Source organism: Amblyomma maculatum, unplaced genomic scaffold (genome assembly GCF_055883805.1).
Source record: "Amblyomma maculatum isolate TAMU_Amacu unplaced genomic scaffold, ASM5588380v1 scaffold_24, whole genome shotgun sequence".
NCBI classification, from domain to species: Eukaryota; Metazoa; Arthropoda; class Arachnida; order Ixodida; family Ixodidae; genus Amblyomma; species Amblyomma maculatum.
The window spans coordinates 3,061,909-3,076,067 of NW_028146749.1; positions in this window are offsets into that span (position 1 = coordinate 3,061,909).

Consider the following 14,159-nt stretch of genomic DNA (forward strand, 5'->3'; position numbering starts at 1 on the left):
AAATCTTCAAAAAAGACGGTCACTTATGCGTCTCAGCGCAAAACATGGAGGCAGCCATCTTGAATGTTTTGTTTTTCTCTTTTTGGTGTACATACACAACAGATGGCACGAGACGCTACAAAAACGATAATGATGATAATGGCCGCAAATTTTTAAAATTTAATTTGCGCGGAAGGGTGGCGTTTTTCGCTTAAATTAGGCGCAAATTCGACGAGTTTATAGGCAGACGCCAGGCATGAAAGGGAGATTCAGTTTAGCTACGAAAAAAAATTTACGCCATACATAGCATAAAAAACAAATCCCACTAATAGTAATTTTCGACTTCAATTACACTCGGAGACAACTTATGGCAGTGTGGCCAAGGCTAGGCAGAAAAGGTAAGATAGGCCACTGTTCCCTAGCCTTGGAAAAGGAGCCAACTCACATCTAGTGACCTTATCTTCAATTTATCCCTTTCACCCGTCCCCTCGCCTTCCACAAGGCAAGAGGACCATGGCCTGTCCTCTTTCCTGTCTGGCCTTGGCCACAGTGAGAGAGAGAAAAAAAAAAAAAGGTATCCCTTAGCATATACATAAAATATACTGACAATGAAACATGAACGGGCAGCGCCTAGCTTGTCCGTGCGACCCTCCATAGCAGTTGCAGATCCTGTATGGCCCGAGAACTTGTGTTCCGTCCAAAAAGCAAGGAAAGGCACAAGCTTTCTAAACTGGTTTATTTTATTTCATACATACTGCTAGCCTCCTTTTGGAGGCTGTTGCAGGTTTGGGGCATAATATAGAAACAGCAAATGACAGGAATACTGACAATCCACACTTGTCTAATTTTTATATAATTCTATATGGCAGTGTGGAACAAGAAATGGAAAAGAAGGATATGATACAATATAATCACGCTGAAGACACATGTTTCACTATATTTGTACAGAGTTTACTCAAGGAACAATTGCCAGCCGTGAACTGAACCCATCTAGTGATGCTCGAGCAATTAACCACTTCATCGGCTAAACCATTCCATTCGCGGACCGCCAGGGGAAAGAAGGAGAACATGAACGTATCACAGTGTGCTCGATACTCGACTAAATGCTTGGAATGACGCATTCTTTCATTTCTATGTGGTGACAGTTTAAAAAATTTGGAAGCTGTATGCAATCAAGAACATCCACACCGTGCGTGCTGCATAGCAAACAGCCTTCGGATATTTGCCGTTGAATCAAACTATAATTGGAGTCTCTATAAAAGTCTTGACCATGAACTGCAGTACTTTATGTTGCTTTTCACCTCATCTTGATTTGCAACTTCAGGTTTAGGTTCATTGCACAGGCAAGTTCTGAGTGTAACTAAGGCAGGGGTGTTGGAAGAGGAGGAAAGGCAGGGAGGTTAACCGAAGAAGAAACCGGTTTGCTACTCTGCACTGGGGGAAGGGGGTAAGTGGATATAAAAGTGATGTGTAAAAGAAAGTTACAGAAATATGAAATCAGTACTGTCACATCACAGCCATATCACGTCACATCGCAGCAAAATAACAGTCTACCGATCAGGCCCGTGGTTTTCATGAAGCAGAGCAGTGCCTGGGAGGTCTTCACCGCAGACGATCGCCGCAGCCAATGGCATATAATCTTGATTTCTGTCAGCGGGTGTCCATATAGACACTCTAGTGCAGGGCAGAGAAACTGTCTTTCCGCATTGTATGTGGTCCACTCGCAAAGAATGTGGCCTATAGTCTCGTCAGACCCACAGGTTGCACATGCAGGGCTATTAGCCATACCTATCACAAACGAATGAGAATTTGTGAACGCTACACCAACCCACAGGCAGCACAGCAAAGTTGCTTCACGTCGGGGCCGTGTAGAATCCGGAGCTTCAGGTCAGAAGCAGGGGTACAGTAACAGGGGTACAGGGGTACACGTATACAGTAACAAGGCAGTTACTGTATACGTGTTAGTAGACTATAAACTTTGGCTGATATCTCATATGCAATGCTGCTTGGTAAAGCACTCACTTCATTTCAGTGTTTACATGTGTCCATGCCATTTTTTTGTTTTTACTAGCAGTCTTGGAGACGCAGCCGCTCGTTTATTCTGGACAACTTTCGCATGCTTGGCTCCCTACATGTACAATACATGTACCAAGGTATATATATGTGCATTATATTCAGTATTTTCATTTTATTTTTCAGTGCATGAGTATTGTTTCTGCTACGAATAGCAATTTGTTAAGTGACTGAAAAACATTTATAGCAACAATTAAAACATATGAGTGTCAATCTGTGAGGCCACATTGTTGCTATTGTCGTTGGTATCGTCTGGACATGTCACACCCTATACCCAATGAATTACCTGTATAGTCATTCCACCAAACTGAAATTGAATCTGGGTTGCAATACACACTTATACGCTATAATACCCCAGCACTCAACCCAACACTACGTCTCGTAACTGCCACACTTGTTGGCTGCTTACTGCACCGAGCTACTCCAGCACTTACTGTTAGCACTACACACCCATATTTATTTATTTATTTATTTATTTATTTATTTATTTATTTATTTCAAATACCCTAAGGGCCTTTGCGGGCATTACATAGGGGGGGATTCATCAAATAAACACAAATAATTTACATTACAAACAAAGAAAAAGCTGTAAGCAGAAACAGGTGCACAAAAAACCATGAACAATTTATGCAGTGACATCTAGATGCTAGAATCTAAGAAAGAAGACATCTAGAATGGGAGCAGTTAGGGATAAGAGTAGATGGAGAATACCTTAGTAATCTGCGATTCGCTGATGACATTGCCTTGCTAAGTAACTCAGGGGATGAATTGCAAAGAATGATGACCTAGACAGGAAAAGTAAAAAAGTAGGCTTGAAAATCAATATGCAGAAGACTAAGGTAATGTTTAATAGCCTATGGAAGGAAAAACAGTTTACGTTAGGTAGCGAAGCACTGGAAGTAGTAGGCGAGTATATCTATTTAGGACAGGTAGTAACAGCAGATCCGGACCATGAAAGGGAAATAACAAGGAGAATAAGACTGGGATGGAGCACATTTGGCAAGTACTCCCAGATTATGACTAGCAGTTTATCGGTATCGCTCAAGAGGAAAGTATACAACAGTTGCATCTTACCTGTACTTACCTATGGGACTGAAACGTGGAAGCTAACAAAGAGGGTTCTACTAAAGTTGAGGACAACGCAGAGGGCTATGGAAAGAAAAATGGTAGGGATAACGTTAAGAGATAGGAAGCGTGCAGAGTGGGTCAGAGAAATAACTCAAGTCACTGACATTCTAACGGAAATCAGAAGAAGAAATGGGCAGGACATGTAGCGCTAGGAAAGGATAAGTGATGGTCGCTTAGGGCAACAAACTGGATTCCAAGGGGAGGGAAGCGTAGCAGGGGGCGGCAGAAAATTAGGTGGGCGGATGAGATTCAGAAGTTTGCAGGGGTCAAGTGGATGCAGCTCGCACAGGACCGGGTTAATTGGAGGAATATGGGAGAGGCCTTTGCCCTGCAGTGGGTATAGTCAGGCTGAGGATGATGATCTAGATGCTTAAATTAGCATTACCTCATGGTATAGACATCCGCTCACTTGTCCTTGTTGTCATCCATGGCTCGGGCTTGCAACCTCCGACTGCTTGCTCCTTCACACCCTCGTAGGATAGTCGTGCATGGCGTGTGAGTGCCGTAGATATAAACCAGTATCCTTTAATGCTGTAACCTCACCCAGTATTATTGAGCACTAGACTAGCTTCAACATTTTGCGCTGCCCTAACTTAAGCATCTGTTGCGAAATTAAATATTAGCAGCCACATTCTCCTGATGTTATTCTTGCTTTAAATGGACATCAGTATACAGAACAACAGAATGATGATGGGAAATCGTATTTCCACAGATACAACACAAATGGAGTATTAGGCCTCAGGAAAGCTTTAGATAAATATTTAACTTGATCTCAAACAGTTCAAGCCTGCCATAGTCAAGCCCCCACTTCGCTAAAAAAAGAAAAGCAAACAAACAGCAACTGCACGCTAAAATGCAAATGCATATGGATACATTGACGTCATTTGAGAGGCTACACATTTCACATTCATGCGACGCAATCGTGCGCAGCCACTGTCACTTCCTTGATACTGTCCAGACCTGTACGTGCTCATTGTGCCTTACGTTCCCTATTCCTGTGAACTGTTTCAAAGCTTTCTCCTTGTCAGCGGCTTGTGTCACCTTCTTCCCACGCTTACAGCCACTTTTGCCCTTGCATGCAACATGCTTGATTCCATGATCTTGAAAAGGCTATAACAAGTTCCTGCATGCACATGGAAGCAAATTTGTAAATATGTTGTAAGGCACAATGCTTTGGTGTTATACTGCTACACTTGTCTGTTTATTTGTTTATCTATTATGTCTAGGCAAGTTCTGTTATGTCTTTTTTTTTTCTTTTTCTTTTTTTTTTGTCCTACTGTTATATGTGCTTGGTTTTTCCATAACCACTTCTCTTGATGTCATACGACTCGAGATGCTTGGGGCATTAAACCCCATAAACCAGTTACCAACCAACCGTCTCTTGGCACTAGCCTGATTTCTTTTATTCCACAGTTTTTCAGTGGCAAGAAAGCATGCTGTCATCAGTCTCTCCTTCCTCCATCCTTTTGATCGCTATGTGGTTATTTCTTTCCCTGTATCATATAAGGGGGACACTCTCCTATGTATAGATAAATCAGCAACCGTGCGGTACCCGCTTATTGCAACATTCTTAACAAAACATATTCACTGCAGCTTAAATGTGGTGCTGTCATTATATCATAAGCAGAACAGGCCTCTCGGCACCCCTGCTTCTGACCTGAAGCTCCGGATTCTACACGGCCCCGACGTGAAGCAACTTTGCTGTGCTGCCTGTGGGTTGGTGTAGCGTTCACAAATTCTCATTCGTTTGTGATAGGTATGGCTAATAGCCCTGCATGTGCAACCTGTGGGTCTGACGAGACTATAGGCCACATTCTTTGCGAGTGGACCACATACAATGCGGAAAGACAGTTTCTCTGCCCTGCACTAGAGTGTCTATATGGACACCCGCTGACAGAAATCAAGATTATATGCCATTGGCTGCGGCGATCGTCTGCGGTGAAGACCTCCCAGGCACTGCTCTGCTTCATGAAAACCACGGGCCTGATCGGTAGACTGTTATTTTGCTGCGATGTGACGTGATATGGCTGTGATGTGACAGTACTGATTTCATATTTCTGTTACTTTCTTTTACACATTACTTTTATATCCACTTACCCCCTTCCCCCAGTGCAGAGTAGCAAACCGGTTTCTTCTTCGGTTAACCTCCCTGCCTTTCCTCCTCTTCCAACACCCCTGCCTATAGTTACACTCAGAACTTGCCTGTGCAATGAACCTAAACCTGAAGTTGCAAATCAAGATGAGGTGAAAAGCAACATAAAGTACTGCAGTTCATGGTCAAGACTTTTATAGAGACTCCAATTATAGTTTGATTCAACGGCAAATATCCGAAGGCTGTTTGCTATGCAGCACGCACGGTGTGGATGTTCTTGATTGCATACAGCTTCCAAATTTTTTAAACTGTCACCACATAGAAATGAAAGAATGCGTCATTCCAAGCATTTAGTCGAGTATCGAGCACACTGTGATACGTTCATGTTCTCCTTCTTTCCCCTGGCGGTCCGCGAATGGAATGGTTTAGCCGATGAAGTGGTTAATTGCTCGAGCATCACTAGATGGGTTCAGTTCACGGCTGGCAATTGTTCCTTGAGTAAACTCTGTACAAATATAGTGAAACATGTGTCTTCAGCGTGATTATATTGTATCATATCCTTCTTTTCCATTTCTTGTTCCACACTGCCATATAGAATTATATAAAAATTAGACAAGTGTGGATTGTCAGTATTCCTGTCATTTGCTGTTTCTATATTATGCCCCAAACCTGCAACAGCCTCCAAAAGGAGGCTAGCAGTATGTATGAAATAAAATAAACCAGTTTAGAAAGCTTGTGCCTTTCCTTGCTTTTTGGACGGAACACAAGTTCTCGGGCCATACAGGATCTGCAACTGCTATGGAGGGTCGCACGGACAAGCTAGGCGCTGCCCGTTCATGTTTCATTGTCAGTATATTTTATGTATATGCTAAGGGATACCTTTTTTTTTTTTTTTTTTTTTCTCTCTCACTGTGGCCAAGGCCAGACAGGAAAGAGGACAGGCCATGGTCCTCTTGCCTTGTGGAAGGCGAGGGGACGGGTGAAAGGGATAAATTGAAGATAAGGTCACTAGATGTGAGTTGGCTCCTTTTCCAAGGCTAGGGAACAGTGGCCTATCTTACCTTTTCTGCCTAGCCTTGGCCACACTGCCATAAGTTGTCTCCGAGTGTAATTGAAGTCGAAAATTACTATTAGTGGGATTTGTTTTTTATGCTATGTATGGCGTAAATTTTTTTTCGTAGCTAAACTGAATCTCCCTTTCATGCCTGGCGTCTGCCTATAAACTCGTCGAATTTGCGCCTAATTTAAGCGAAAAACGCCACCCTTCCGCGCAAATTAAATTTTAAAAATTTGCGGCCATTATCATCATTATCGTTTTTGTAGCGTCTCGTGCCATCTGTTGTGTATGTACACCAAAAAGAGAAAAACAAAACATTCAAGATGGCTGCCTCCATGTTTTGCGCTGAGACGCATAAGTGACCGTCTTTTTTGAAGATTTCTCGTCCTGAATGTTTACCCATAACCAAGTTTCACGGTCCTCGCTAATAAATAACACGTCCCACATCCAAGGTGCTGCTTTTTCTTGCAGGTAAGGACATAAGACGTCAAAGGGCCGCCGCACGTCCTCGCGACGGCGCGATTGTTCCCGCTATACGCGATGTTGCGTTTTGTTGCGCCGGTTGTTTTGTGCTTTATGAAAGTTATATCTTTGTGCTTAGGTTCAGAAGTGTGCACCTAAGTGCCAAGGAATGGGTGACGCCGGGACTAAGGAGGTTGAATCAGGACAAAAAATGTAGGCTTTTCTCTGGCTGTCCAAACGCTATTCTGATCTGCTTACCGCTGTTTTTGCCCGAATTCCATCGCTTTTAATATAATTTATTAACCTTTTTTCATCACCCAGCACATTGATGAGCACTGCGGCTACGTAGGGCCCATCGCGCGGTATTCGAGGGAACTGTTCTTGATGGCACAGAATGCCACCACGGTAGGGAAGATTTATCCTTTGGCTACTACTCTTGTCTGCACCCCTCGCTCTGTTGATGACATTCGAAATGCCACCGCATTTTCATTTACCTTATGGAATGAAAAACGCAAGCGGTTTAACTACTACCGAGGCACTTTTTTGTGCGACTTTTATGCTTCTGAGTGTTCTTTGCTTGAAGCTCTCCGGCACCGATGCTTGCTGCTTGTGCTAGTGGAACGGTAGAAGTAGTGGCGCTCACGGTTTACATTGCTTGAAAGCAGTTTGTCTAGTGAACACTTCGCAGACTTGCAGCTTGTGTCAGCAATACGGCTATTTAATGCAGCAAAATAGAAAAATATTAATGCCATTGTTATGAGGCGAGCCCAAGCTTTTACGGATGGAATTATCTAGTGGTTGCATAGCGTTTGACCCAACAGTCAGACAGATGACTCCACAGGCTGAGAATATTTAGTCAGCCATTTCTTTTCTTGTCCTGTGTACGTACCCTCTCTCTATTTTGTAATGTTGGTAATTTCCTACACCTAGAATAAAGCAGCTTGTGCTCTGCCCTGTGAACCATTTAACATCTCCTATTCTAGACCTGCTCAGCACGAGTGCCAATGCTTTTTTTGTGGATAGTGCACCAATCAGGCCAAGAAGACTTTACTGCCAAATAGTGTCATAAGCTTGAGCTTATTGAAGGCACTGTGCAGCTGAAAAAAGCCATTTAGCAATCGCCATTCCTTGCAACTTTCAGGCTCCAGGTTGTTTCCGAAATGCAAATTTATTGAAGAACCCTGGCTAGTTTTGTTCAAGCTTGGTTGCGGGCTTGAGTGCATCATTTTAAATGATGCACATTAGCCAGCTGGCAAACTTGCACTGCAATAGTTTGCACAATGCTAACGAATTAGGAACATTCCAACAGCTTGAGTAAGCTTGAAGCATGCAATAAAAATGGATTCCTCACAGTTAAGCAAGGTGCGAAACTTTTGATTATCGGTTTTCAGATGGGCATCTTATGCAAAACAGCTGTGCAGGAAACATGGATTTCATGTTTGGCGAAAGGAATTTTGGCTTTGTACACATCTTTGAATGAAGCTGAGCATTGGGCTTTTCAAACTGCATCATTTCATTTTTTGCATGTGCAGCTTTGTGGCCAAGTTTTACCTTAGCTTTGGAAACAGGTGCCGGCTTTGTCACTGCAGCCTCCTTGCACACAGCGCAGGTTGTGCACAAATGTTGCTTGTTTGCAAGGCAAAATCTTGTAGAAAATGTTTCTGCACCTGAACGTATGCCTACAGGTACACCAGCTGGGAAAACTTTTCATGCCGTGGATCTGTTTTCAGCCATGTTCACTTGTACCCTGCTCCGGTAGCTCAGTGATAAGAGAGCTTGATTGCTGGTCCCGAGGATACAGGTTTACTCTCAGCTGCGGTGGCAGCTGATGGAGGCGAAATGCAAGGTGGCTTTGTACTTTGCGATGTCAGTGCACATAAAAAACCCAGGTGGTCAGAATTTTCTGGAGCTGTCCACTACAGCATCCCTCATAGCCAATAGACATTAAACCCCATAAACCGAACAGAACACTTGTCAACTGTAAACTTCCATGAGGAGAAAACAATCTATGCAGCTCAAAAGCAGGCCCTGTGGCTGCATACAGTTCACCAAAATGTACATGCGAAATTAATTGCAAAATAAAGTACGATCCCTTTGTGCACGTTACATAAGGCATTGCAATCCAAGGCAAGCACAGATGGTGGAGGTAGGTGCAGCGTATGTCTAGTTATCAAAAGGCAGTATTTCTGTGCATATCAGCAAAGTATATGGGGTTTTATTTCCGGGCTGTAGGAGGGCCACAATTTTAGCCTCTTGGGAACCTTTATTGTGCACTACTAATACTGCTGCATATCATATGGGCATTTTCGCATATTGCCTCTATTGAAGCAGCATCACTTTTTTAGGTAAAAGTGAATATTCTAGTGTCTCATTGCAGGTCTGCAATAATCATTGTAAAAATGTTGAGAATCTTTCAGACGACTGGGTACAAACTTGACTAACTACACATAACTTTCCGCATCCACAAAACTATATGCTGGCTTAGTCCTTTATCTCAAAGCTTCATTTGTCATTGGCAATTGTGCCAGTATTGCCAGTGACAAGTGGCACTTGTCCAACCTGCTCTTACATTGCTTGCACTGCCAATGAAAAAGGAATAGATTTGGTAAATACATTGATTGCATTTTCAACTCTACAGAGCCATAGTTATCCATGGAAAAAAAATGCGCATTTCAGTCTTTAGCACACATTTTTGGCATGACAAAAGTCATTTTATGATAATAGTGCCACACACAAAGAGTGCCGGTGGCGGTGATGCCTCAATAAAAAAAGAGCTCTTTCGTAAAGTAGTTCAGACAGCAGCTTCGCTGACAATCTAGAATTTGTACCTGACAGTTACTCGACCCCGTTTGCGATGTGCATAAACTGGTAAAAAAAAAAAAAAGAAAAGATGGCGAAGTGACAGCATGCTTACTAATGAAGGAAACTTTTTAGAATTAGAATGGTATGAAAAACATTACAACTAAACCTGGCGATGTTAGTATGTTTTTCGGGAGTTCATTTGGCGGTTACAGGGTTAACGTGCAGCTAACTTCATATAATTAGCATCAATTAAATGCTGTGTATCTTGGGGACCATCATTAACAATATCATGCATGTGAGCCATCACATGCTTGAGTTCATGAAACATACAAAATATGTAGGCACCTTTTATTCAGATAGCATTTGTATACAAAATCAAAAGCACCATGGCAATGTCAGAAGCAGCTTAGGCATATAAGCACAGCCTATTTTGAACATGATGTGGAACAGGTTCCTTAGCCCTCATATTTTTCAAAGTCTGCTAACAAACAGATGTGCATTTGCAAAAACCTGCATGGTATGCAGATGAGCCACTCCTGCCACTAACAAAATGAGCCACTTCACAGATTTCCATATGGTCCTTCCAGGCTTTAAACTCTGCAAAAAGAAACATTTTCCAAGTTGTCAAAAGTGAGTCTCAAAAAAAGACAGCAAGAAACTCAACTCTTGTAGACTGGAAAATACAAAAAAAAAGTACAGGTATTGCCAACACCAGCGAATTGCATAAGTAAACTGCATATGTTGACATCAATTTTTGGAAGCAGATTTCAGAGGCTAGGCTACACTGCCATGCAGTCAGCCATAACTACTGCTGGATGAATGTCAACATATCCAAAATGAGCTAGATAACTTTTCCTTTGTTGTCCTTTGTGTGCCTTCATAGAGGCTCTGACTAGGCTCAAACATGGCAAATAGACTTGTCCTCCGCACTCATTGGTTCTTTACAAAGCCTGTCACTGGAAAGGCCTAAAGCTTTTCCTATTGGTTCATTGACTTGAACATCTTCGGTGTAACTCCGCCTGGTTGGGTACTTGAAACAAAAGTTTAAGAAACACCATCACCAACCAAATTTTTTATTAGAACCCGACGTTTCGGGTCCAACTCGGTCCCTTCCTCAGGGGCGACTAAAGTTTGAGGCCCGCAGTAGCAGGCACACGTGGCGAAGTCCAATTGCGTAGCAGAGCCAGGGTAGCGTCCCCGGATTCCTGTTCACTGCTGCAGCTGTCAGCCGGATGGATGAACCGAAAAAAGACGTGACGTCTTTTGAAAGGATTGGTCTCCACATCAAGTATGTTCACCTCGTCGAAGGCGATTTTGTGGTCGGCGCATTCGCAGTGCTCGGCGAGGGGGGTTGCTTTTCGAGTTCAATTGCCGGGCGTCATTTTTGTGCTGCAATATGCGCCGACAGAGATTTTTTGTTTCGCCGATATACGTGGCAGAGCACTCGGAGCACGAGATTTTATAAATAATGCCTGCTTATTTTTCTCTGGGAATACGGTCTTTTGGTAGCGGCAGAAAATGGCAGACTGTTGAGGTAGGTTTGTGCGACATACAGACGTGTTTGCGCACGATGCGTGCAAGCGCCTGGTGCCCGCCACGTATGGGAGCACAATGCGAGGGCGCTTCGGCGTGTCCGTGCTGACTGACCCTCTTGTCCTGCTAGCTCGACGGCAGGAAGCACATTGGAATGAAGGCGCGTGTATAGCCATTCTTCTTCAGATCGGCTAAACATAGGCCGCTGCCTGCTACTGCGGGCCTCAAACTTTAGTCGCCCCTGAGGAAGGGACCGAGTTGGTCGCGAAACGTTGGATTCTAATAAATAATTTGGTTGGTGATAGTGTTTCTTAAACTAGTGGTTCATCAAACCGATTAACAAGCTAATGGCAGAAGGAGCACAGGTAACTTCTTCAAGAGCCTACATATGCTCTTGCAACCATGTGTTCTTATTCCATCATTTACTATCAGCCAAAAAGAACTCAGTACTCTGTTTGACAGCATTATCTGCACACTGGATTCACTTTCAGAGTTTATTTTGTTCAACAAGGTGCCAATCACGACAAAGGCACTGGTCATCGAACAACAGAATGCCCAGTGCTCAGTTTAAAGGCAACAAGGAAACAGAGGTAAACCTGCCAAGTACAATGATCAAGAACAATGTAGAAGCAGTGTTGTGGCAATTATTTGAGGTAAATCTCTGTGCATCATCATTGTACAACAAAAAGAGTAAAAGCTGCGTCCAGGTGGCGTAAAGCGTCAAAAAAAAAAAAAGCTTTGCGGTATGACTTCCCCCTCAAAGAAGCATCGGCCCAATGCTCTACATTGAATAGAAAGGTAGGCAAAAATAAACATCAAGCAAAATATAAACAGTGTCCATCAGTTATAATAGAGCTTTAAGTGCACAACATACAATTTCTGGACATGTATCACCCCTGGCGTGCTGTCAGCAGCATCTGGGGACAATTCCATAGCCCATTTCATCTAAATGAGTGAACTTGATTTGCAGAAACAGCAGCATAAAATTTATGGTTTTCATTAAATCCACGATGGTGATTCTGCATCCAAACCTAGAGTCAGTCTCCTGGCTTGTAATCTTCATTGTCATTGTAGGTTACGTTAGGCATTGGTGCCTTGCTGGCTTTTTATGCGCAGCTGGGCGAGTCGTCGGGCTGCTTCTGCACGCTGAAGGTAGGCAGTGACACTGAGGCAGTCCTTTTCTGTTACATGTGGCATCAGCATCACATCGAGCGCTGTATTAAGGCGAAAGCCTTTAAAGGGAAACTGCACCGGTTGTAGATTTTGACGAGTTTCAAGGAATCAAATGATTACAGCTTCCAGGTTAAGCATGCAAGATATCTTCGCGCTAGCATATCAAACAATGGCGCAAATAGCGATTTAAACCGCTTCAGCTATACGTATACCCGTAGCAGACTTGCTAACATGATAGAAACGGTGGGCTGCCGCAGGCAGTTTCGTTGTCGTCGGACAGGTGCGTCTCTTCTCTAGAGGCAACTGCAGCCCAAAAATCTGGTGGGCGCTTCCAATCCTCAGTATTCGTAAACAAATTCTTTAATCCTGATACTCGCCGATTTCTCTGCGCGACTAAGTCCATAAATGAAACACACACAGCTAGCCACATGCGGGCATCTCAAGTAAGGCATCGCTCACACTTGACGACCGGCTGTTTGTGGGGGTTTGCGTCGAGTACCGCCGTTCGCTCAGCCTAGCTGCTGCTGGACGTTGCGTCTGTACTATGATGCACTGTGGTCGCAACTACCGTAACTATAATAGTACAGTGCAGCCGCAACGTATACGTAAGTATCTCACTATCTCCCAAGCAAAAAAAAGTGTGTGGCAAAAGGTAGGGCCGACCTTTCTCGCTGACCAAAAAGTGGCCGGCCGACCTTCGGCACCCGAATGAGGGCCGGCGTCGGGGATTGACACTGACCTAACGTCGGCCGATTTTCGGCAATCGACTACGGCCCGACCTTTTGGCCCGACGTGATCGACCACCTGCCGCACGTGGGCTTGCCGTCTGCCAGCGTTACTGAATGGTCGGCCGCTCGTCTGCCCTAGCATTTTGCTGACGAAAGACCGTACGTCGGCCGGTTGCTTCCCGCCGCCGGTTAGTGGCCGGCATCGCCCCTCGTGCAGGTATCATGCCATGCATTTAATATATCGTGGCCCATGCATATATAACGGGGTAGCACATACAAATGCATCAAGAAAAGCAGTAGCTTTTCTGATGCCATGAAGAAACAAAAGCTGCAGTAGTTGGTGAAAAATTTATTTGTCAACAGCGTTCAGAAAAAGCTCGCGATTTGCTTTTTAATAAGCGTGGATATATATATATCACTGCGCGTGTGCCACATATGGAAGATGGGCTTGAGGCTTGGTTTCCTTCTTTGGGCCAAGTGTCCCCGCTTGTCATAGAGCGCGTATGAGGGATTCCAACGCGGCAGAACAAACAGTTTCCGCGATATTTACATGAAACCTACAATAAGTTTATTCCGTAGAATACAGTTTAATTTTCTCAAACTAGATGGAACTTTTACAGCAAAAGCGACCGGATATTTAACGATAAGTCATCTGTTTTATTTTCGTTATTTAACAACCGAGCATTATTTTAAAAATTGTCTCATCAGCCAAGACGGCTATTTAGACAGCCCAACTCTTAGAAGCTTATAGAACCCGTTCTAAATTTTTAAAGCTTGAAACAAGTTAGCTGAACACCTCATGAGCATGTAAGCACCAAGAAATAATCCGCACGATGAAAATACAACTGCTTGCCCAGAAAGCAAGCGCACAGAGCAAAATCAATGTGAAACGCGGCTCAGATCTGTGTGCATCGCATATATAATATATAATTCCAAAATCCACAAAATGAACGCACTGGCTCACTTAGGTTACCAGCATGCCGCATCACTCAATCATCAATTTTCACGTATATACATCAATACAGCAGCAAACAAAAAAATAATAATAAACACGGCAGAAATCTTGTACTCAGTCCTGGCACGAGCTTGCTTGGCAGTAGCGATGATGCTAGTACAGCTCCTGATCGCTCCT